Genomic DNA, 11983 nt, shown 5'->3' on the forward strand with positions numbered 1-11983 from the left:
TCCAGACTTCAAAGTATAAAAAAAAAAAACAACTCAACAATTTTCATATTGGTTACATGGTGAAACAATAACATTTTAGATACGTTGAGTTAAATAAAATATGCTATTATAGTTAAGCTCACCTGTTTCTTCTGCTTTTTTTTTTCATGTGGCTACTAGAAAATTTAGTTACATATATGGCTTCCACTAGTGGCTCTTATATTTCCCTTGGATAATGCTACTGTAATCCTTTCAACCACAGAAATCAATGATGTCTTTCTTCTCTGTTTCCATGAGATTAGGCACAGTGATTGGCAGAGAGTAGGCACTTAGTAACTGTTCACAGACTTAATGAACAGAAGATTACAGTGGAGTGTTACATACCAATCTTGTTTACCTGTTTGCCTGGGGCGCTGGGAAACTCAGAACTGTTTCATGCTCGGTGGATTCCTGGAATCCCACCCTGGCCCAGATCAGCTCTAGACTGGAGCTAGGGTGGACGAGGCCCCTCAGGCAGAATTCAGTATTGTTCCTGGAGTCAGGAAAGTGAGACTGTCACAGCCCCCTCTTCCATAGACACAAGCCCTTTTTCTTCTATAAACTGAGGCCCAACGAAGTCCAACAAATGAATAGAGCCAAACTCAGTGAGAACAACCATTTAACCTTGTTCAGGTTCTTCTGAGCAAACTTCCTGTGTGTCACTGGATCCACACAGCGGCCTGGGGTATGGATTTAAATCCCTGCCTTTGGGACCAGCCAAAACATCCTTCAGTTTGAATGATATTTTAGAGAAACTCTGGGTTTTTCATTCAGCAAAAGTTTTCTAAGCATCTATTCAGTGTGGCATAGTGTTTAAGTTCACAGACTTGAGCCAGATGGCCTGGGTTCACATCACTGGTCTGATTGTTTGCCAGCTATGTGACCTTGGTCAAGTGATCTCTGCATAATTTTCCTCATCTGTGAAATGGGATGGAAATAATAATTAACCCACCCCATAGAGTGGTGGTGAGATTAAATTAATTAATACAGGGAAAGTGCTTAACACATAGTAAAGCACCTGGAACATAGTAATGTTACCGAAAGTGGAGGCCCAGCTGCTTGCACTGCTCAAAAGCCAATAAGGAGGCAAAGTTGGTGGAAATGAAAGTTTGCTTTATTTTGGAGGCTGGCAATCTTAGGAGGGGGGAGGGCGGACTCCCATCCAAAGGCCGACTCCCCGCCACTGACCATCAGTGGGCAAGAGCTTTTATAGACAGAGGGAGGGGGCTACATTCAGAAACAGCACAGTCAGCTCTGAAAGTCATCTTGAAATTAGTCACGCAGTGGTCTGATCAGTGTCATCTTGATTGTTTTAAGTACAGTTAGTCTTTAGTTAGTCTTTAGGGTCGGTTTGTTCCCATTTCTTTGAGGCCAAGTCTCAGAATTGTGGCAGTTTATGTCATGGCTATAGTCTGGTCATCATGAAGTTAACTTTTTCCACCTGGTGGGGCTCTCAGTATCTATAAGACAGCTCCCAGGATATGGCTCAGAATGTTAACAATAGCCCTTGAAGAGGAGCTAAAGGACTATGCTTAATGACTGAACTATTACTATTTAGTCTTGTTGGACTGCTTTCCTTTGTTTCTGCATTTCCTCACTTCTCTGATTAAACTTATTCTTTGGCTAAAGTTTTTCCACAGACAAAAGGCAGGCTGAGGACATGGGGGGCAAGGACCATAGGCTCCTGCTCCGCTTCAGTAAGTGTTCAATTAGCATTAGTTACTATTACTTGGAACCACTGCCTATGTCAAGTCCTGGGGACACTTTTAGAGAAACTGATGAATCTGACACTGCTCCTGCCCTCCAGGAACTCAGAGCTGGGGCTGGAGGCTGGGGATACAGACAAGTAAATAAGTGTGATAAGCATCATAAGTATCAAAATAGGGACAATAGGGCACTGAGGAGAGCAGGGTGTTGGAAAGGATGTCACAGAGCTCCAATCCTTGAACTGAGGCTCACAGGATACTCAGGTGGTTGCCAGACAGACAGACACATGAGGCAGAATGAATGGGAGCAAGAGAAGGACTCCCCCTGCCCCCACCATTATGAAAATAGTTTTCTTCTTCAAAAAATAAAATACATTCATAAAAAAACATTGAAAAGATAGAGAAGCAAATGAAAACAACACTCTTCTGGTTAAGCAGTGTAAACATTTTGGGATACGTGTTTCCAGATCTCTTTCCACGCAGTGAGATGCACTCTGATGAATGGTGTGCACCTGCAATGTCACACAGATGGGGTTACCGCAATGCACGGGTGCCATGAAGGATGCTGGTGTCCTACCAGGAGGGTGCCGAGGGAGTGGACAGCTTGGTCAAAGGGGGGGCAGTGGGGAAATAATGAAGCCAGCTCAATCTGTTTCATATCCCAATGCTACCACTTACAAGCTTTGTGATCTCAAGCAAGTCACTTAACATTTCTGAGTCTCAGATTCTTCATCTGGAAAGTGGAGAAATGATCATTAACCTCATAGGATTTCTATGACTGAATTAAATGGTGTCTTTATATTTTTATTTTTTAAAATTAATTAATTAATTAATTTATTTATTTATTGGCTGCATTGGGTCTTCGTTGCTGTGTGTGGGCTTTCTCTAGCTGCGGTGAGCGGGGGCTACTCTTTATTGCAGTGCGCGGGCTTCTCATTGCGGTGGCTTCTCTTTGTTGCGGAGCACAGGCTCTAGGCATGCGAGCTGGAGTAATTGTGGCACACGGGCTCAGTAGTTGTGGCTCGTGGGCTCTAGAGCACAGGCTCAGTAGTTGTGGTGCACGGGCTTAGTTGCTCTGTGGCATGTGGGATCTTCCCAGACCAGGGCTCAAACCCGTGTCCCCTGCATTGGCAGGCGGATTCTTAACCACTGCGCCACCAGGGAAGTCCCTAAATGGTGTCTTTAAAGCATTGATCATAGTGCCTAGCATGTGGAAAGTGTTCATTAAGTGGGACAGATTATCACTGCTTTTAAGGCAAATAAACAACTTGGCATTTAGGTTTATGCTAGTCTTCAGTGTTTTTGGTTAGGGTGTCACCTTGCCAACACTAACACATAGGCCCACACCTCTGCTCTTTGCAGAAGGCCGTAACACACCAGTACCTTTCACACACACCAGGCGCTATTTGCTACCTAGGGCAGAGAAATCTTTCTTTAAAGAAAGATGTGGGGAAAATTGGGTCAGAGGTCAGGCTGCAGAAGCAGAAAGACATGGCCAAGGGAGAGAAAAAGGACAAGGAGGTCCCAACTCATCAGGCTTCTTCCAGGGGTGTGAGATCAGCCTCTGGTCAGGGGAGATGCTGCCTGACGACAGCTGTAACAGGGACCTGCCCAGGGCCAGTAAGGGCTAGGAGGGAGAGGGCAGGGGGTAGGCAGGCAGGTAAAAAAGACCAGTTGGACCTTTCCTGAGTGGATGTTACCAAGCCCAGCTCAAGGACGGGGAACACAGCTGCAGTACCCAGAAAGAGTTAAGTTTGTCCAGTTTGATCTTAGAACATGAAATTCCCCCTTTCCTAAACCGGCTCTCCCAAAGCTCTGCATATGTCTCCCTCTGGCGTTCACAACTGGCAGCTACAGTGCCTTGTTCAACCTCTTTCCCAGAAAGGGGCGGGACTGCTGCTCTCCCCGCAGACATTCCCCACCCCTTCAGCTGGTCCACTGGCCAAGTGGGCATCTTTGGCTAACCCCATTCAAGGGCCTGAGAATGTGGGACAAAACATAGCTGGGGAGGTGAGAGTCCTCCACAGAAACAAGAGTCAGGAGGCTGGCTTAGCAGAATCTGACTAGCGGAGTCCACACATTAGGGCTGAATTTACCATGACTCCATTCAGGTGACTGGAGAACAGGAACAAGATGGTAACAAGCCAGTGCTACCAACTGCCTAGCTTCCTACCCAGAGCCAGGTCGTGTGAAGGCACGGTTGGTTAGCTCGGAGACAAAGGGAGAGGACAAGAGCCAAGGGCTGGCGTGCGGCCAACACAGGGGTATGACGGGGGCTGGCTGCCTCTTTCTTAACAGTGAGTGCTTTGGCTTTTTGTAGAGAAGCCATTAGAATCATCTAATCTTGTTCTCCAGACCCTGATTCCACAGGCTCAGAAGATTCAGAAGGGGTTCAGGCTCCAAGTAACCTCTGCTTAGCCTTGTGCTTCCCCAGAGAGTCATGGCCATGTTTACCTTGTGACTGTTGCAGGTCTCCACACAGTCAGCAAGCACTGGGGAGGACTGGGAGCAGTGGAGCTCGCCTCCACTGCTGGGGGGAATGTAAGTTAGCATAGCTGCCTTGGAAAGTTTGGTATCCTGAGGAATGTTGGTGGTGCATCCCCAAACCCCAGCAATTCCACTCCTGGGTATACAGCCCAGAGCCCTGATCTTCAAATTTTTGTGCTCACATTCTCTCTACAAGAATTTGAAGGATGCGGTTTTCTTTTGTACATTCTAAGTTATGTAGAACTTTAACATAGGTAGAACTTTTCACCCTTAGTTTAAACAAACTTGAAAAGACTATTATTTCCAGTATTATCGTAATGTCAACTCTTTGAGATAAAGCAGTTAGTCATTCTTTTAAATGTATCCATAGGAATATAAATGCCACAGTGATTTGAACTCACAATTATCCACTTTAAAGGTAGACAACACGTTTTTCTTGAACAGTTGCACGTTATAGATTGTTTCATTTTCTCCTTGAACTTATATTTCCATTCTGCACAGCCCTGGGAATATCTTCATGTGCCCTGGAACATCCAGAGTTCTCTGTGAAGTGGATCCATGACCTCTCCCCCATTCACTCTGAGTTAACTCGGGTTTGTCTCAGCAGAGTGATTTTCCAGGAAGATCCCAAACCAGCTGGATGTTCTTCTAGCTTGGTGACCCGTTGAAATTTAGTTCCTTTCCATTACCCTTTGTTTGTTCATCAAGAAGAGTCTGAACCAGGGTCCTAGCATGCAGGGGCACAAGTGCTTCTAACCACAACACTCTTAAAAGATTGCTGCTTATGTAAACAACAGGGAATTTCACACACTAATAATTACATATATCGAGAGCTTATAATGTACCAGGCACTGCTCTAAGTACTTTATAAACATTATTGCCCGATAATCCTCACCATGCAGTTTAACCTATTTATCACACTATAACCCATTTTACCAACAAAAGGAAAGTGTCTTCTAAGACCCAAAATCTATCCCCCTAAATAAAATTACTTATGAATATCCAGGAATTTAAAGGATTAGGCAACCTCATTTTCCAGACGTTACTGATAATTTTCCACCAATAAGAAGCCACAGCTGGAGAAGTTAAGAGAAGTTGAAGATGTCTTCATTTTAATTGTAATGAGACCTATTGAGAAGATAGTAACCAGGGACCAGAATGATTCTTAAATTCTTTCCTTAAAGAGACTTTGAATTAACTACAGTCAAAACAGGACACTAGATGAGTGAAATAAATGTTTGGGGACCACAAAGTGTTTCAGGATACCTAGTCCAGTTCAGTCCCATCGCGAAGATGGGATGGCTGCTGAAGAGCAGGACAGCTTGGAAGAGGGACCGCTAGAGGGCGGCAGAGCACAGCGAGCCCGCACCGGTCACGGGAACCCCAACCGCGGCCCTGATGTCGAGAGAAGCCAAATGAAAAAGCCTGGCGGGCCTGGGGCGTGGGGAGAGGGGGGCGGCGGTGGGGGAACTGACCGCCTATCCCACAGCTTCTTCTGAAGGGCAAGGGAGGCAGGTGCCTGGAAGAAGGTTATGGACCAGCGGTGTCCAACAGAAATAACAACATGAGCCACTTACGTAATTTCAAGTTTTCTAGTAGCCACTTTATACAAGAAAAAAAAAGGAACAGGTGACATTAATTTTAACATTTTAAAATTTACCCACATATATCCAAAATGTTATCATTTCAACACATAATTAATATAAAAATTATTGAGATAGCTTACTTCAAAAAATTTTGGTATTAAGTCTTTGAAAACCGGTGTGTATTTTCTATTCACTACAGCACTTCTCAGTTTGGGCTAGCCATGCTTCAAGGGTTCAGTAGCCACTCGTGACTATAGATATTTAATTTCTTCCAGGTAAGTACTTCCTGCAGGACAAAGGCCTTATGAGGATTCCAGTAGCATCCTAGGGAAAAGGTCAGACCAAGGACCCCTTCTGGCCCAGCCTACAGCCTTGACCTACACCCCCAACCCCTCCCCCAAAACACCTCCTGTACAGGTTTCTGCCGGGGCACTGCTACCTCTCTGCTCATCTCTCAGGCCCCTCCTTGCTACACAGAGCTGCTTACTGAAATGCAGCTCAGCGTGTCAGGCCCCAGATTAGGAAACTTTCATGGCTCCTGGTGTCCCTTCCGCTCTCCTCTGGTCTGTGACCAGAGATGGTCAGTCTTGAAGAGGTTTGAGAGTTTAGATCGTTTACCTTCAGTGATTGGGAAGATGATAACAGCAATTGCTAGATTGGATTGTATATTCAGTTTCCCACTGAGAGAGGCAGACCCTCAGAGAGGTGAGGGCAGGCTCTGCTATCACCAAGCCTGGTGTGGATCCCAGCTGTAGTGGCCTTGGGCAAATGGCTTAAAGCTGTCTCTGTGCCTCAGTTTTCTTATCTGTAAAATAGAGGTAATAATAGTCCTTATCCAATAGGCATGTTGTGAGGATTAAATGAGATACTTATAACAGTGCTTGGCACATAGGAAGAGCTAAATAAATATTAACTCTTAAAAATCAACTTTTGCATAACTGCATGTTAACCCTTTTAAACAATTATTATTTGGCAAAATACATAAACTGTTGAGAACTGCCAGCTGCTGTGTTGGACCTGGAGTTGCTCTGATTAAACCTTTGTCTGTGGTGCCTGGATTGGGCTGTTATGATAGTACCTCCTGTCACCAGCCAAATGGATCCCATCATTATCAGTCTGCCAACTACAATTTTTAAACAACATAAAGAAAAAGTTTACCAATTAAAATACCTTTAAAAATAATTTAGTTATTTGCTAATAAATGGCTAATGCTTATTGAATACTTGCAAAGTGCCAGGTGGGTTTTTTTTTTTTTTTTTTTTAACGTGCTCTAATGCATTGAATTTCCACAACAACTTTATGAATTAGAATCTATATTTTACAGATGAGGAGACAGGTCACACAAGTAGGAGGTGGCAGAAGTTAGATTCAAATCCAGACAGCCTGGCTCCAGAGTCAGCATGGGCCACCCTTTTTTACTTTTCACCAGCAAAATCTATTCCTTCAACCCTTAGGCCTTGTGTGAAGCTCCTTCCCCCAGCCCAGCCCCACCCCTGGGCCTGTGTGCTCCTGGTCCTGTGTTCCCAGAGGTGCTTGGGTCAGACCGCCAGTCACCTGTCATGTGACATCGCCATGAGTTATGCTGGAATCTAGTTCCTCATACCAGCGTGTCAGCCTCCTGCCTGGTGACAAGGCCCAGGCCCAGGCCCAGGCCCAGGGTAGGGAGCTGGATAGGTTTGATTTCTGGCTCTGGAACCTACTTTGTGGGTGCCTTAAACAAAAAGCTTAATTTGCTGTGCTCAAAGGTGTCATGAGTGCTTTTGGCCCTATGTGTAAAGTTCCTGACACATAGTGGATGTTTTACAAATCCTGGCTTCTTATCATCAAAGATAATGACTGTGCTATATTTTTCTCTGAATTAAAATATAAGTTAGTTTCCTTACAACCATAAAATGGCATAATCAGTAAATTGATATGGAAGGCAATTTGGTTACAACCTGAAACTCATTAAATACACTTGCCCTTTGACCCAGCAATTGCATTTCTAGGGAATTATATACAAATATATTCCCATATGTGAGAAACTATGTATGCACAAGAAAGTCATTGTAAGAAAAGGTTGGGAGCCACCAAACTGTCAAACATTAGGAAACTGTTTAAACAAATTGTAATATATCCATCAGATGGGATATGATGAAATCATGAACAAGAATGACATGGCTCTATGTACAGTGGGAGGAACCACTTTCCAAAAAAAAAGAGCAAAGTGCAGAAGAGTGTGGAAAATGTTACAATTTGTATAAAAACTAAAAAGAAAGGCTATATGTGTAAGTACTTATATGTGGATTGAATATCTCTGGAAGGAAGTGCCAGAAACTAGGGGGCTGCAGAGCTGGGCTTCAGACGTGGTTAGGAAGCTGACTTTTCACTGACTACCCTTTTTGAATGTTGTATGATATGCATGTATATCAATTAAAATTTTAACTAAAAATAAAAGTGAACACCTGGGGCTTCTCTGGTGGCACAGTGGTTAAGAATCTGCCTGCCAATGCAAGGGACACAGGTTCGAGCCCTGGTCCGGGAAGATCCCACATGCCGCGGAGCAACTAAGCAACTACTGAGCCTGCGCTCTAGAGCCCGCAAGCCACAACTACTGAGCCCATGTGCCACAACTACTGAAGCCTGCGTGCCTAGAACCCATGCTCTGCAACAAGAGAAGCCACCGCAATGAGAAGCCCATGCCCCGCAACGCAACTAGAGAAAGCCCGCATGCAGCAACGAAGACCCAACACAGCCAAAAATAAAAATAAATAAATAAATAAATAAAATAAATAAATGAAAAAAGTGAACACCTGAAGATATTCAATCTCAGTCATAACATTTTTCCAAAAATGATTTACAAATGGCAAACAGATATATGAAAATATGCTCAACATCACTAATCATCAGGGAAATGCAAATCAAAACCACAGTGAGATATCACTGCACACCTGTCAAATGGCTATTACCAAAAAGACAACAATTAATGAGTGTTAGGGAGGATGTGGAGAAAAGGGAAGGCTTGTGTAAAGCTGGTGGGAATGTAAATTGGTACAGCCACTCCGGAAAACAGTTTGGAGGTTTCTCAAATAATTAAAAATAGAACTACCATACAATTCAGCAATCCACTTCTGGGTATATATCTGAAGGAAAGGAAAACACTCTCTCAAAGCGATATCTGTATGCCCAGGTTCATTGCAGCATTATTTACAAGCCAAGACAAAGAAATAACCTCAGTGTCTATCGATGGATGAATGGATAAAGAAGATATGTATATATATATAAATTATTCAGTCATAAAAAAAGAAGGAAATTCTGCCATTTGTGACAACATAAATGAACTTTGAGGGCATTATGCTAAGTGAAATAAGCCAAACAGAGAAAGACCAATTCTGTGTGATCTTACTTATATGTGAAATCTATAAAACAAAAACCCAAACTCACAGAAAGATGGTTGCCAGAAGCTAAGGGGATGGGAGACATGGGGAGAGGTTGGTCAGAGGGTACAAACTTCCAGTTAGAAGCTAAAGAAGTGCAGGGGGGGTAATGTATAGCATGGTGACTAGAGTTAACAATTCTGTATTGTATACTTGAAAGTTGCTAAGAAAGTAGATCTTAAAAGTTCTCAACACACACACACATAAAAGTTAACTACGTGAGGGGTGATGTGCTAACTAATCTTACTGTGGTAATCATTTTGCAATATATACAGTTGCCACATCATCACGTGGAATACCTTAAACTTACACAACGTTGTATTTCAATTGTATCTCAGTAAAGCTGGGGGAAAAAAACCTCAGCTGTAATAAGGGACATGCAAATTAAAACAAGGTGATTATACTTTTCATCCGTCAGATTGGCCAGCATTTTCAAGTCTGGTGTCAAGTGTTGGCTCACGCTGGTCCTGTAACACCTTGTTGGTGGCAGAGTAAGATGATACAGCTAACTTTATTATTTTTAAAAAATATTTATTTATTTATTTTGGTTGCACTGGGTCTTAGTTGCGGCACGTGGGCTCCTTAGTTGCAGCATGTGAACTCTTAGTTGTGGCATGCATGTGGGATCTAGTTCCCTGACTAGGGATCGAACCTCGGCCCCCTGCATTGGGAGCATGGAGTCTTAGCCATTGCACCACCCAGGGAAGTCCTGTTACAGCTAACTTTAAAACAACTTGGCTTTATCTAGTATTTGCCCTACGCTGGCACGATCCCATTTTCTAGGTCAGTTCAAAGCCAGAGGTAGAGCTGTGTCCCTACCCTAGCTCAACATCAGCTCTTGGCAGCCGTTACCTCTGCGGGGCGCTGAGGCCAGACTAGAGAAGCTGGTCGGAGGAGACAGGCCTCACTGTACTGTTTCCAACTTTTTTTTTAATCCAAGGAGAATGTATTCATGCATTAGTTGTATAATTAAATATAAGGTTTAAAAGTTAAAAATATTTTGAGGGACTTCCCTGGTGGCAGAGTGGTTAAGAATCTGCCTGCCAAAGCAGGGGACATGGGTTTGATCCTTGGTCCGGGAAGATCCCACATGCTGTGGAGCAACTAAGCCCGTGCAACACAACTACTGAGCCTGCGCTCTAGAGCCTGTGAGCCACAACTGCTGAGCCTGTGCATCTAGATCCCTCTCCGCAACAAGAGAAGCCACTGCAATGAGAAGCCTGCACACCGCAATGAAGAGTAGCCCCCGCTTAACGCAACTAGAGGAAGCCCGCGTGCAGCAACAAATACCCAATGCAGCCAAACATTTAAAAAATAAAATAAATAAATTTATTTTTAAAAAGTTAAAAATATTTTGGCAACCCAATCCAAAAATGGGCAGAAGACCTAAATAGACATTTCTCCAAAGAAGATATACAGATTGCCAACAAACACATGAAAGGATGCTCAACATCACTAATCATTAGAGAAATGCAAATCAAAACCACATGAGGTATCACCTCACACCAGTCAGAAAGGCCATCGTCAAAAAATCTACAAATAGTAAATGCTGGAGAGGGTGTGGAGAAAAGGGAACCCTCTTGCACTGTTGGTGGGAATGTAAATTGATACAGCCACTACGGAGAACAGTATGGAGGTTCCTTTAAAAACTACAAATAGAACTACCATACGACCCAGCAATCCCACTACTGGGCATATACCCTGAGAAAACCATAATTCAAAAAGAGTCATGTACCACAATGCTCATTGCAGCTCTATTTACAATAGCCAGGACATGGAAGCAACCTAAGTGTCCATCGACAGATGAATGGATAAAGAAGATGTGGCACATATATACAATGGAATATTACTCAGCCATAAAAAGAAACAAAACTGAGTTATTTGTAGTGAGGTGGATGGACCTAGAGTCTGTCATACAGACTGAAGTAAGTCAGAAAGAGAAAAGCAAATACTGTATGCTAACACATATATATGGAATCCAAAAAATAAATGGTTCTGAAGAACCTAGGGGCAGGACAGGAATAAAGACGCAGACACAGAGAATGTACTTGAGGACACGGGGAGGAGGAAGGGTAAGCTGGGACGAAGTGAGAGAGTGGCAGGTACATATATACACTACCAATGTAAAATAGATAACAAGTGGGAAGCAGCCACATAGCACAGGGAGATCAGCTTGGTGCTTTGTGACCACCTAGAGGGGTGGGATAGGGAGGATGGGAGGGAGACCCAAGAGGGGGGAGATATGGGGATATATGCATATGTATAGCTGATTCACTTTGTTATACAGCAGAAACTAACACACCATTGTAAAGCAATTATACTCCAATAAAGATGTTTAAAAAATAAATAAATAAACTACTATATATAAATATAGATACTATATCTGTTATCTAAAATAGATAATAAGGTCCTACTGCATAGCATAGGAACTATATTCAATGTCTTGTAATAAACTAGAATGGAAAAGAATATGAAAAAGAATATAGATAGATAAAACTGAAACACTTTGCTGTACACTAGAAACTAATACAACACTGTAAGTTATCTATACTTCAATTTAAAAAAGCACTTTTGTTTGTTTAAATGATAAACCATGTGGTATGGCAAATAATGTCTTGAACTAGGAATTAGAAAACTTGAATTAATTCTCTCATGTCTCATCAGTTTTGTGATATTAGGCAAAACGTGTAATTTTTTAGATCTCAGTTTCCTCACCTGTAAAAGTGGAAGAAAAACTGTCCTTACATGAATGTGAGGTAAAGCAAACAAG

Source organism: Eschrichtius robustus, chromosome 11, assembly GCF_028021215.1.
Source record: "Eschrichtius robustus isolate mEscRob2 chromosome 11, mEscRob2.pri, whole genome shotgun sequence".
Taxonomy (NCBI): domain Eukaryota; kingdom Metazoa; phylum Chordata; class Mammalia; order Artiodactyla; family Eschrichtiidae; genus Eschrichtius; species Eschrichtius robustus.